Consider the following 14526-nt stretch of genomic DNA (forward strand, 5'->3'; position numbering starts at 1 on the left):
CTTCTGTAATTACACAAAATAGCAGCGATAAGATGCATCGGAGACACAGTGAGAGAAAGGAGGCCGGAGATGAAGAAGAGATGTCAAATACACATTGGAGATAATATAGTGGCAGAAGGGAAGTAAATATGAGTAAACTTACCATGTAACATAAAAATGTTGCACTCTATACTATAAGTCTCATTTTATACTACAATCACTTCGCTACAACCTCATAAATTAAAAATAAAAATGAATAATGTCTCAAACAATTTTTGATTTCTAAATATAAATTTATTCTTCAGCATTTTCTAAATTTGAAAGAACTAGTAACATGTCCTCATCAGCAATGTCCTCATGAAAAGTCTGCAATGATGATTCTTGTAACTCTATGGTCTCCAAACATTCGATAAATTCCCCATCAAGAGATTGATCAAAAAAATCATTCAAGTCATCTCCTCCTTGTGACAATATTTCATTATTGGTGCTGTCAATTTCAATCAATGTAGTGGAATCATTCAAGTCATCTCCTCGTGACAATATTTCATTATTGGTGCTCTCAATTTCAATCAATGTAGTGGAATCATTCAAGTCATCTCCTCCTTGTGACAATATTTCATTATTGGTGCTGTCCATTTCAATCAATCTAATGGAATCATACAAGTCATCTCCTCCTTGTGACAATATTTCATTATTGGTGCTCTCAATTTCAATCAATGTAGTGGAATCATTCAAGTCATCTCCTTGTGCCAATATTTCATTATTGGTGCTGTCCATTTCAATCAATCTAATGGAATCATACAAGTCATCTCCTCCTTGTGACAATATTTCATTATTGGTGCTCTCAATTTCAATCAATGTAGTGGACAATTCAAAAGAAATTGCCATGGTCTCTTCATTGTGAGCCATTTTATTTTGAAATTGCTTGCTGTAAATTGCAGAAAAAAATAATCACTTTCATTTATCGTTTTTAGTAATACATAATATAAAACTAACTTTATCAAGTATTTAGTATAACAGAAAGGACTGCAAATAAATAACAGAAAACATTTTTCAAATTATCTTCAAGTGTACAACATAGTTCCCCTTACAAATTAACAACTCACCTTTTTAAAAGTAGGAGAAGTGTTAGTACTGTGTAAATCAAACACCAGAAATTCACCACCAAAAATTCCTCACAAATGTACCTCAGACAGTAGTATCACAAAATGGCTGTGGTTTCCTCTCATTTGAAATATATACATAACCAATTAACTTTCATCACACACAAATACAAAACCAAAGTAACATTTTAATTGGTTCTAAATTTCAACACTTTCAAATGTGTTTTCCCCATGCAATTTTCCATAGGACATTTACATACGTCTACAGCCTGAATGGCTGAACGGAATTACACCAAACTTGGCAAAATGGTACATCAAACCTAAGAGGTCAGGAAGGATCTACTATGCCCCCTTATGGTCATTTCCCCCTTCGCTTTGGCCTCCTCTTGTCTCTCAATCCTACCGAGAGACAAGATGGCGGCCGCTACGGACTGTTTGGAATGTTGACAGACGCCGGAGAACCAATCAGCTTCGCAAAGCTCCGTAACGCGAAAAGTACGCGAAGCGGAGCGCTGTTACAGATATATATCTTTTTTTGAACGTTAATTTCTCAAAATCCACTGGAGCACATATATTGAGACCTAGCAAAGGCACATCGGGCTACCAGTCCCTAATATTTTGCCAAGTTTCGTGCAAATCCATTCAGCCGTTCGATTATTATTATTATTTTTTTTTTTGCCCCGCGGGGCCCTTTTAAAACCTCCACATCAAACGTAGGGGGTCAGCGAGGATCTACTATTCCCCCTTATGGTCATTTGCCCCTTCGCTTTGGCCTCCTCTTGTCTCTCGATCCTACCGAGAGACAAGATGGCGGCCGCTACGGACTGTTTGGAATGTTGACAGACGCCGGAGAACCAATCAGCTTCGCTTCACAAAGCTCCGTTGCGCGAAAAGTACGCGTCCTGGAGCGCTGCCCGGTCCGCTGTTACAGATATATATCTTTTTTTAAACGTTAATTTCTCAAAATCCACTGTAGCACATATATTGAGACCTACAAAAGGCACATCGGGCTACCAGTCCCTACAATTTTGCCAAGTTTCGTGCAAATCCATTCAGCCGTTCGGGCTAAAAGTGAGGCCAACCGCCCTATGGAAGACTCAATGTTAAACACACGTTTTGGGACCCCCCTTTTTTCTCAGGCCCCCCTTGACAAACCCCCCCCCAAATTTTCAAGGGCTGCTCAGAAACAAAATGTGCCATTTTCCTGAAAATTTCAGCCAATTCCGTCCACAAACGCCAAAGTTATTAGACATAGAATTTTCAAAAAACCCATAGAGAAAAAATCCTAACTATATATACCTACTGGCGACCGCCAGTGGTCATTTCCCCCTTCGCTTTGGCCTCCTCTTGTCTCTCAATCCTACCGAGAGACAAGATGGCGGCCGCTACGGACTGTTTGGAATGTTGACAGACGTCGGAGAACCAATCAGCTTCGCAAAGCTCCGTAACGCGAAAAGTACGCGAAGCGGAGCGCTGTTACAGATATATATCTTTTTTTGAACGTTAATTTCTCAAAATCCACTGGAGCACATATATTGAGACCTAGCAAAGGCACATCGGGCTACCAGTCCCTAATATTTTGCCAAGTTTCGTGCAAATCCATTCAGCCGTTCGATTATTATTATTTTTTTTTTTTTTGCCCCGCGGGGCCCTTTTAAAACCTCCACATCAAACGTAGGGGGTCAGCGAGGATCTACTATTCCCCCTTATGGTCATTTGCCCCTTCGCTTTGGCCTCCTCTTGTCTCTCGATCCTACCGAGAGACAAGATGGCGGCCGCTACGGACTGTTTGGAATGTTGACAGACGCCGGAGAACCAATCAGCTTCGCTTCACAAAGCTCCGTTGCGCGAAAAGTACGCGTCCTGGAGCGCTGCCCGGTCCGCTGTTACAGATATATATCTTTTTTTAAACGTTAATTTCTCAAAAATCCACTGTAGCACATATATTGAGACCTACAAAAGGCACATCGGGCTACCAGTCCCTACAATTTTGCCAAGTTTCGTGCAAATCCATTCAGCCGTTCGGGCTAAAAGTGAGGCCAACCGCCCTATGGAAAACTCAATGTTAAAAACACGTTTTGGGACCCCCCTTTTTTCTCAGCCCCCCCTTGACGAACCCCCCCCCCAAATTTTCAAGGGCTGCTCAGAAACAAAATGTGCCATTTTCCTGAAAATTTCAGCCAATTCCGTCCACAAACGCCAAAGTTATTAGACATAGAATTTTCAAAAAACCCATAGAGAAAAAATCCTAACTATATATACCTACTGGCGACCGCCAGTAGGTAATATATATATATATATATATATATATATATATATATATATATATATATATATATATATATATATATATCCAAACAACGAGTTGCCTGCAGTGAGGGAGCCCACACAAGTATGTTCATACAGCAAACATCTTTAATGAAGGACAGCGTAGGAAGCAGCATGGTACCTCGCACACATCAAAAGTCCAGCCCGACGCGTTTCGTGCCCGGCAGCACTTCCTCATGGGCTCTGGGCTAACAGGTAAGGACTCCAGCAGTTTGTAACAGCACCTGTTAAATGTCCTAACACCCCGCCCGGATGGGCATGGCCACCCACGTGGCCTCCTGGTAGTCGTAGTTCATTATTGGTGAGCTAATGGCAGATGAACTCACATGAGGAATACGTGGGACTCAAAATACCAGCTGGCCACGTGGTGCGTGCCACGCCCCCGAGGCAGAGAAATTGAATTAAAGGAATTCCCGCCCAAAACAGACTGCCTTTATGCTCAAGTCCGATGCCCCAGATGAAGCTACGGCGAAACGTGTAGGGTTGGACTGTGTTATTTGTGCACTGTATTGCCTAAAGGCTGCTGTTTCCTGAATAAACAAACTGTGGCAATACTTATCAGTGAAGTGGTGTCTTCTACAGCAGCCGACTTTTTTGGTTGTATGTAATGCGGTTTGCCTGAGCCGCGGAAGACGCCTAGGTGCAGTTCCTGCACCCCTGCTGCTCCGTCAATGGGCGGATCAGCTTAAGGAACACTTATGCCGTTTATTTTGTGAAAGTTTCCAGCGGCACAGAAAGCAATTTCAGTCACGATCCACTTGGATTTAATTTTCATTATTGGTGAGCTAATGGCAGATGAACTCACATAAGGAATACGTGGGACTCAAAATACCAGCTGGCCATGGGGTGCGTGCCACGCCCCCGAGGCAGAGAAACTGAATGAAAGGAGTTCCTGCCCAAACAGACTGCCTTTATGCTCAAGTCCGATGCCCCAGATGAAGCTACGGCGAAACGCGTCGGGTTGGACTGTGTTATTTGTGGACTGTATTGCCTGAAGGCTGCTATTTCCTGAGTAAACGAACTGTGGCAATACTTATCAGTGAAGTGGTGTCTTTTACAGCAGGCGACTTTTTTGGTTGGATGTAATGCGGCTTGCCTGAGCCGCGGAAGACGCCCAGGTGCAGTTCCTGCACCCCTGCTGCTCCGTCAACCGGCGGATCAGCTTAAGGAACACTGATGCCGTTTATTTTGTGAAAGTTTCCAGTGGCACAGAAAGCAATTTCAGTCACGATCCACTTGGATTTAATTTTCATTATTGGTGAGCTAATGGAAGATGAGCTCACATGAGGAATACGTAGGACTCAAAATACCAGCTGGCCACGGGGTGCGTGCCACGCCCCCGAGGCAGAGAAACTGAATGAAAGGAGTTCCCGCCCAAAACAGACTGCCTTTATGCTCAAGTCCGATGCCCCAGATGAAGCTACGGCGAAACGCGTCGGGTTGGATTGTGTTATTTGTGCACTGTATTGCCTGGAGGCTGCTGTTTCCTGAATAAACGAACTGTGGCAATACTTATCAGTGATGTGGTGTCTTCTACAGCAGGCGACTTTTTTGGTTGGATATATATTACCTACTGGCGGTCACCAGTTGTTAGTTATAGTTAGGATTGATTTCCATAGGAAATCCGCAACATTCTATTGGGAATAACTTTGGCGCCGGTGGACGAATCTTCGCAAATTTCTCAAAGAAGATGGCCCACTCCGCTCTGCTCCTTCCCTGAAAGTTTGGGGGGATTCGTCAAGTAGAGAGTAGTAGAGAGTGAGTAGTAAAGAGTGAGTAGTAGAGAGAGAGTAGTAGAGAGTGAGTAGTAGAGAGTAGTAGACAGTGAGTAGTAGGGAGTGAGTAGTAGAGAGAGAGTAGTAGAGAGTAGTAGAGTAGTAGAGAATGAGTAGTAGAGAGTGAGTATTTGAGAGTAGTGGAGTAGGAGAGAGTAAGTAGTAGAGAGTAGTGGAGAATATTCCAAAGTTTGGCACAGCACCACTTGCACAATAAGTCCAATCAAATCATATCACTTAGAGTCCTTATTGAAGCGCTGAATCTTGGTGTATATTCAAATGCTTTTGTTTTCCTTAAGTTTATGTAACACAGCCAGCCGAAACGTTTCGTTCTGTACAACAGAACTTCTTCAGGACGTTCTTATTTCCTTCAAGTTATGTCGGTATCCTGTTGTCATATAACTAGATATTTCTTCCAAATGTTAGACGAGACGTACATTCTTATTCAAAGTGACTAGGTATCAATTTTACCCACACAATTCGGGCAGACTTGAGTAATTTATAGCATCCTCAAAGTCAGTCTTTCAAAAATTCCAAAGTATAGGACATGATAATCCAAATCCAAATGTTTCTCAAGAAAAGTCATTTTCAATCGTTCGGAATATCGGTGTTTGGACAGATATGACCCAGGGACCCCAGTATGCAAGGGGAATTAGTCCCCCCTCTGCAAACGCACCAGTGGCCTGCGTTGCAGAGAGGTGTAAAAAGGGGCATAGCCTCATTACACCTCTGTGCAATGCAGCCCCTGGCGCATACTGGAGTTTCCAGGTGGGCTAGTTGGCCCCCAGGGACCCCTAGTATGCAAAGGGAATTAGTTCCCCCTCTTCAAACATGCACGGGGGCTGCGTTGCAGAGAGGTGTAAAAAAGGGTGTGGCCTCATTACACCTCTCTGCAATGCAGCCCCCTGGTGCATACTGGAGGCTCCTGGTGGGCTAGTTGGCCCCCAGGGACCCCCAGTATGCAAGGGGAATTAGTTCCCCCTCTGCAAACGTGGCAGGGGGCTGCGTTGCAGAGAGGTGTAACAAGGGGCATAGCCTCATTACACCTCTGCAATGCAGCCCCCTGGCGCATACTGGAGGTTCTAGGTGGGCTAGTTGGCCCCCAGGGGCCCCCAGTATGCATGGGGAATTAGTTCCCCCTCTTCAAACATGCACGGGGGCTGCGTTGCAGAGAGGTGTAACAAGGGGCATAGCCTCATTACACCTCTGCAATGCAGCCCCCTGGCGCATACTGGAGGTTCTAGGTGGGCTAGTTGGCCCCCAGGGGCCCCCAGTATGCATGGGGAATTAGTTCCCCCTCTTCAAACATGCACGGGGGCTGCGTTGCAGAGAGGTGTAAAAAGGGGCGTGGCTTCATTACATCTCTATGCAATGCAGTCCCCTGGCGCATACTGGAGATTCCTGGTGGGCTTTCAGGTCTTATACAGTCAGGAATTAGCATTAAAAAAAACTTTTGAAATTCACTGAAAAAAACATAGGTTTCAGGCCTTATATAGTTAGGAATTAGCATTTAAAAAACCCATGAAATTCACTGAAAAAGCCATAGGTTTCGCACCAGTTATAGTTAGGAATTAGCATTTAAAAAACCTATTAAATTCACTGAAAAAAACATAGGTTTGACTATGGAAATTTTACTGACATAAAACCATTGAAATTCCCACGTTATAGTTAGTTGGACTCACTATAACTTGCGCGCCTGCAATGCACTGCTGATGACATCACATATTACATCACTCATGACATGGTCAGTGACATCACTCATGACATCACTGATGACACCATCCTTGTGACAGAGTGACAAACCTCCTTTCAGTGTAATGTAACCCTTGAAACACATATTCAAAAATAGAAACTAAAATTTTCAAAAAAATAGAGATACCCATACCAGTTACAACAACCAATTCAGTAATACCACCATCTATATACACATCCACTCATTCACCAACAGTTCTATATAGTCACTCTTACATATATTCACTCATCATATGTAGTGAAACACCTATACATCCTGTTACACACCGACAGTCATCCAAAAGTTACTCACACACATAATCACACATGCAAATAAACTATTGAACATCCATTTATTTGCATATACAGCTATACACACACTACCACCTTACTTCTAAGGAAACTTACACATACTTACTCTCTTAAACAATCACTTATAGAAACACAAATTATTTAAACAAGAACTCTTTCAATCTCTCACTCTCACATATACTCACTTATATACATCAATACTCACATATACTAGATTAAAACATATGTAGTTACTGATAAAGACACTAGTGAGACAGTCATTCACTCACTAACACACACATATACACACTCATCCACCCATACAGTCCTGCACATATGCTGTCTTCAAAACACATACAAACAGTGAGTCAGTCATTGATGCATCTATGTGCTAAGTAACACCCCCACCAAACCATACAGACACTCATACTGATACTAAAAAAACATCTAATAACCCATATACACACACATGTAGCTACTCACCAACCCATGCAGCCACTTATACACAAAGTGAAACACTGATACAAACATTTAAATATTTAAACAATACTCGCTAATATATGTATTCACTAAGATACACTTAATAAGCCAGTTAACCAATCAATTATTTTTTTTTAAAACATCCATTAAGACACTTATTTAAACATTTATTCTTCCATCGACCTTTACATATACATATATAAAACATATTTATTTTTCAGAAAGACACACATTCACTGGATGGTGTCATCAGTGATGTCATGAGTGATGTCACTGACCATGTCATGAGTGATGTAATATGTGACGTCATCAGCATTGCATTGCAGGCGCACAAGTTATAGTGAGTCCAACTAACGATAACGTGGGAATTTCAATGGTTTTATGTCAGTAAAATTTCCAGCTAACTATAACTGGTGTCAAACCTATGTTTTTTTCAGTGAATATATATATATATAGGAAACAAAAGTCCTGACCCTCCAAGTCCCCGGAGGGAGGTCGCAGGCACAGACAAGTGTCCGCCTCAGACGCGTTTCGATCACCTCCGCGATATATAAGAAACCTCCCACTCGACCTACACCAGTTCAACAGTGGCTAAACCGAGCTTGTTGGGCATTCCCTTTCTAAAGTGATCATTATATTCGACAGTAATGCATTTATTTCTTATCTCTCTATTTATTGTAAACCCTTTTTTTAAAGCATTAATTATTTTTTAGTATTATCATATATTTTTATATTTTAAAACATAAAGAAACAACTTAAGTGTTTATATATACAGTACAATTCATAAATGATTCATGATTGATTCAACATAATATAAATCTTTCTTGTAATGAAAAAAACCTCATTTAGCATGTCCCCATATTGTGATAAACACCATCATCACATCACATCACACCTCACATTCCATCTCATCCTGACATACCAAACACGCACATTCACACATTAAATACATTGCTAGTCCAGCTATGGTTGTCATGCCAAAAAGCTCATGGAAAGAGCCCCTCACAAATGTCCATGGTTATGCTGCCAGCTGGAAGTCCAACAGGTTGATGTACATTTCAGTGGATCTGGAATACTTAAATCCACCTTCTTCAGGACAAGCATATTTTCATAAATGTATGTAGCAGGACCAAGATGGGAAATCTAAAAGCAAAAGGGATTGCAATCACTTGTGATGCATTTAAGATGTTATTCTAATTAAGTTAATGGTAACTACTGCTCTATGACAATTACTAGAAGTGAAGAAAAGATTCATGATGTAAGAGATATCTTTAGAAGGAAAATGGATTTCCTCCACCATTGCTCCCAGTGAGAAGTTAAATAGGAGAGAGAAAATTCCAAGAGTAAATATGAACTAAGAATGGTCAGAGGTCTTTCATTCACTTAATGGGCATGAGGCTAAAGATTCCTTGCTGATGTGTTGTACCTTATAGCCCTCCTTCTCATTTGAGCGTGCCATGCTACTGTGCAAGGGAATTTAGTCACTAACCAGTGATTCAAGTTGCCTTTATACTCAAAGGTAAAATCATGTATGCCGGAAATATAGGCACATCTGGGGCCCTCTCCTCTATTGTGAGTGTGTCTCTCTCAGTGGTGATACTAGCATCTATGTGCACTGTAATAATATGAAAAACAGTTTAAGTATTCACTCTGCCCTCAATCATATTGTGTGATGATGTTCTAGTGCCTGAGCACAACACTTAAAGTTTTTACCTTATGGGTTTGTTTTTAATGCTCATGGGTGCAGCTTCCAATGTGATTAATCATTTGTTAGTGCATTATGTCACATACAGCACTAACAGAGCTGGGCACCTGGTGCACAATGTCCAAATATTGGTCTGGGTGCCAATTCTTTATATTAAAGAAATAAAAGGGAGAGACAAGAAAAGAGTTTCATGATATCCTCTTACAAGCAAAGAAATATTTGAACATACGGGTCCTAAACGTTGTGAATTGCCCTTGACCTAGTATTTTGATCCGGCTTTGGCCGCACACTCAGTTATACTTTACTTATCTATGGTGAAGTTGTGGTGCCCTCTTAGAGACAAAATATAATTCGATCACATGCATCCTAAGTGCTGACAAGTTCCCTACCTTTGTAGTTTAATATGGCAATAGCAGCACAATATATAATATACCCTCTCTCAAAAGCAATATGTAGATTGCAGCATTCATTTAGACATATTAAAAAAGGTTTTTATGTTGCATTCATCTGGGCATTCTTGTTTAGCACTTCACCGGTCTAATTGCCTGTATATTTACGTGCAACTATGAGGGCAAGCTATCTCCCAAATTCTGTCTCCTTTAAAACATGAATGATCACAACACAGGCCACGATTTAACCTTACTATACCCCATTATCATTCATCCATAAAGAGAGGCTAAGTCACATCATACTCCCTACTATGGGATACTTAACTAAATAAGTTAATTGCGCATGTTAAAAAAACAGCCTGACTGCATTACTGCTAGCGGGGAGAAGGGGGCCTAATTTAACATGCACTAGAATCTAAGGTAGCCGGGGGCCTGTCATACGTCTTCCACTCAGACGAGACTTTTCCCTTACCTTTTTGTGGTTCTTTCAGACCAGGAAACTGGGCTGCCTCCGTCCCGCTTGCTAAGAGAGGTTGAATGCCATCGTGCTTCAGCAAGATATATACGGACCGCACGCTGGTCACATAGTTATTCTATTCAAACCAGGGGCTGCCTCATCATCAATGCCATCTTGGTGGTACCCTAAGTGTGTATTCTGCTTATGCTGTAAGAGGGTCCGGCAGAGTAATTGTTGTTTAATCTACATATTAATCAATGATATAATATGTTTTTGTGTTTATCGCTCAGCCACAGGTCGTACTTCACTAGTAATAAGTATAACTAATAAGACGCTCATAATTATGAAAGTTGTACAGGCACCATCTTAGAGTGGTGGTTGGTGCATAGAAAGCGAATGGTTATCTAAGTGAGAAACTTAGAAGGTTTAATAAATTACTGCTATTATTGTGATGTGGGTACTAATAGGATGACCCAGGTGAGTCACCACGGCACATGTTAACATGGGAAATAAAACTTATGACCTAACAACCTCACCCAAGGCTTTCTCTGAATTAGAATACCTGTAATATTAAAAGAGGAGTATGTATGATTAATGTTCACACAGTGAAGAAATGTCATCCAACCTGTAGTATTTATAGGTTCCTTTCATTACTTACCAAATTTCTATGTCAGATGTGCAGCTGTGTCCACACTTGATATCTAGTTTAGTAGTTGGTAAGCAGAGAACATTCTTTTTTTTAAATAAAAATGGATGGCCATCCTGAGATTTTTTTTTTTTTAAAGGGGACTCTACTCTTATATCCCTATCTTATAGTGACAACTATGTAAACAAATATGTGGGACCTAACACCTATTCGTTTGTTTACACAAGGATAGTGAGCCTGTTATTGCTACTTTCATTATTGTATGCTCAAGTGATCTTCCATAATATTTCCTTGTTAAGTCCCTCCTTAATGGTATTGAGGGTGAAAATTCAATAAGTTTCTCTTTGTTTGCGCATGTCAGTCTCATTTTTGCCTGGTTTGGTTTTGGTCTTTTCCAGAATCTACAACTGTAGATCTTTTCCATATGTGCATAGTCTTGGCAAGGCTGCACCATAGGGGATGTCAGCTTTCTTGTCCATTTTGCTGATATGTGCTCAGAGTAACGCTTGCAAAACTCTCTGCCTGTTTCCCTCACGTATCCCTGACCGCAGGGACACAAAATGAGGTAGACTACATTGTGACTTCTACAATTTGTCTGATCTTTTAGCTTTCCAGAGCGACCTAGATATTCCCATTGTTCTGTGACAATGGCAGTATCGCAGGTTACACAGGAGCCATATCTGTGATTACCTTTAATCAAGGGTGAACCTGTAATGGACCTGTTTGCAATGGTCCTATATACAGGTTCCCTTATATGTACTACTTTGTCTTTTAAGTTAGGATTTCTTCCATATGCTATTATCAGTCTCTCCAAGGTGTCAGGATCTTCATTAGCATTTAGAATATTCTAATTTTTCTCAATAATTTTTTTCACTTTAAAATTCAAAGGTGAATTGTTAATAATGTACACTAGCTTATCTGTTTTTTGTGGGTTGTGATCGTGCCAAGAGAGTTACACGATTATAAAATCTAGCTCACTTGAACGATGTCCTCACCAGACGTTTTGGATATCTCCTATCTAGAAGACTCTGTTTAAGTTGACCCCCCATTTAATCATATTCTGCAATGTTTGAACAGATGTGTTCAACTCTGGAGAACTCTCCGAAGGGAAGGGGATGGAGTCCTTTTGACTGTTGGGGTGGCAGCTGTCATGTTTCAACATTGTATTCTTGGCCGTAGGCTTCCTGAAGAAGCTAACTTGCAATGATCCTGTGTCTCCCAAAATTACTATATCCAAAAATTTAATTTGTTCGCTACTGTAGTTGGCTGTGAACTTAAGGTTTGCATAACTCATGTTTAACCAAGAGATAAAGTCATAGTGTTTCTCTCCCAGACAAAAAAAAATGTTGACTATAAAATGATGCCATGTTTTCATATTTTTGAAATATGGTGCCACTTCGTTGAAAATATGCTTTCTCTCAAATTCCCCATGAAGATATTCGCTACACTGGGAGTGTACAAATCTTCCATACTGGTCCCCTTTATTTGTTGATACAAATCACTTTTAAACTCAAAATAGTTGTTACATAATACCAGTTCGAGACACTCTAAAATAAACATGTCTGGTCTATCCCCCGTTGATTTACTGATTAGAGATGTCACTGAATCTACAGCTCTTCTCTGGGGTATATTCATGTAGAGTGCCTCAATATCTAATGTTCCTAGGATCTCTATATCTGGTCTAAAAGCCATATGTTCTATCTTATTGATAAGGACCCCTGTATCCTTGATGTATGATTGAAAGGTAGAAGTAAGGGGACATAAGAAAGCGTCCACCTATTTTGAGATGGGTTCAGAACTAGAATTTATGGAGAAAATAAGTTTCTAAGTGCAACACCTTCTTGTCTAGTAAGGTTTGAGTTGCCTTTGTAATTATACTTAGTAACTTTTAGTAATTCCTTTGGGACATTTCATTCAAAAATAGCAATTTCTGGACCTACCACATGTAGAGTTGGAGTAATAATGGACTTAGGCTTACATCCCGACTGATTGATTTCTTTTTCCTCTCTGTTATTTAGACTGAAAAAATGTTGAGTCTAATTTTCCTGAAAAAGGAAAAGATGTCCTGGTTAAGTAGAAACGTATTTCATGTGGTTCTAGGGACGAATGATAAGCCCTTACTTAATATTTCTACTTCACTCTCAATAAGTTGGTGTTTAGATAGTTTGAAAATTGGTACTGCACCCAAGGATGGGCCTTGCCTTGCACTCTTCACCTCCAATGCTGCTGGTTCCCGGTTCTCATTTACAGTTGAGGAGGTGGTGGGTCCATCTGATGGTAATTCCCTCAGTTCGGTCTCTGATATCTCATCCTGCCTCTGTTTGGACCTCTCCCTAAAAATGGAGACTCTTGGTAATTTTGGTTTTGTTCGCCTTGTCTACCTAAGAAGGGAGGCTGGTATTGATCGGCTTGTCTGCCTCCTCTGGGTCTATAGTTGGGATTAGCTCCATCCGATATGTTGGAGCCATCCCCTTCAGAGTCTGATAAGTATGTATCTGAAAAGGTGTTCTGTTTTCATTTAGGTCTATACTGATATTTTTTGTTCCCGTTGCCACTCCTGATAGTAATTGGGGCTCAAATATCGGTACACCTTTTCCTTGTACCATCTAGTGTCTTTTTTCAATTAATCAGTTTTCTTTTTTATCAAATACTCATTAAACTCATGTAATTTACTGCTCAAGCTTTCTAGTTTTTTTTGCCGCTTCTAGCGCTGTCATGCTTTTGAGTTTTTCTTCCAGATCTAGGATTTCCTGATTGAGGATGACCACCACTTCCCTGGCCATCTCCACAATCAGGATCATCCAATCTTTGGAGCATCTATTTTATATTTGCAACCATCTCTCCAGGAATTTGCGTATCTCTGTAAAGAGGGCTGGAATATTGTTAGCTCTCAGGCCAGATGGGATTACTCCAGAGCGGAGATATTCAAGCATGAATAAGGCGTGAGACTCTGTTCTTTTATCTTTTTTCTTAAGGTTCATTAGTTTTGTCCATTCGCTATTGTCTACATTTGTCTACTCTCTTGTTTGTGGATGGTAGCTCTCCCATTAGGGCAGAGAAATCTGCATTGGAAAAGCTGAATGTCTCTAGTGCTTTCATTATATTTATACACCTCGAGATGAGTGCTGCTTACCTGTGAGATGGGGTGCAATCCTATTTTACTTGTGGTGCAAATTGCCAGAGGAAACAAAATAGCTCAACCTCTTGTTGTAATAAAAAGGTGAATTGTGTGAACAATTATTTTTCAGGATGCGGGTTATATAGAACAGGCGAATTAAGCCACTTTCATCCCCTGTTTGAACATAACCAGGTATTATAATGTTGACTTTCAGAATAACATAATAACTAAAAAAAGAAAAAAACCCGTTCGAGTATGAGTTAACGCACTCGAACACTAATCCCCGATTGTCACGTGTCCTTTTGACGTTCCATGACGCATTACGTCATGCGTCCACAACACGGAAGCAATAATAACGGGCCGGGAACGCCGAGATAACACGATCCGGGCCTCAGGGCAGAACCGAGTAGGTGAAAATACGGCGAGCCTCCCAGCAACAAGTGAGTAACGCGGCATGTAGCAGAGTCGGCCCCCTAAAAGGGTTTTCAATCTCTGACTTTTTAATCAGAAACGCTAAACTCAGA

Source organism: Lissotriton helveticus, chromosome 4_1 (genome assembly GCF_964261635.1).
Source record: "Lissotriton helveticus chromosome 4_1, aLisHel1.1, whole genome shotgun sequence".
NCBI lineage: Eukaryota > Metazoa > Chordata > Amphibia > Caudata > Salamandridae > Lissotriton > Lissotriton helveticus.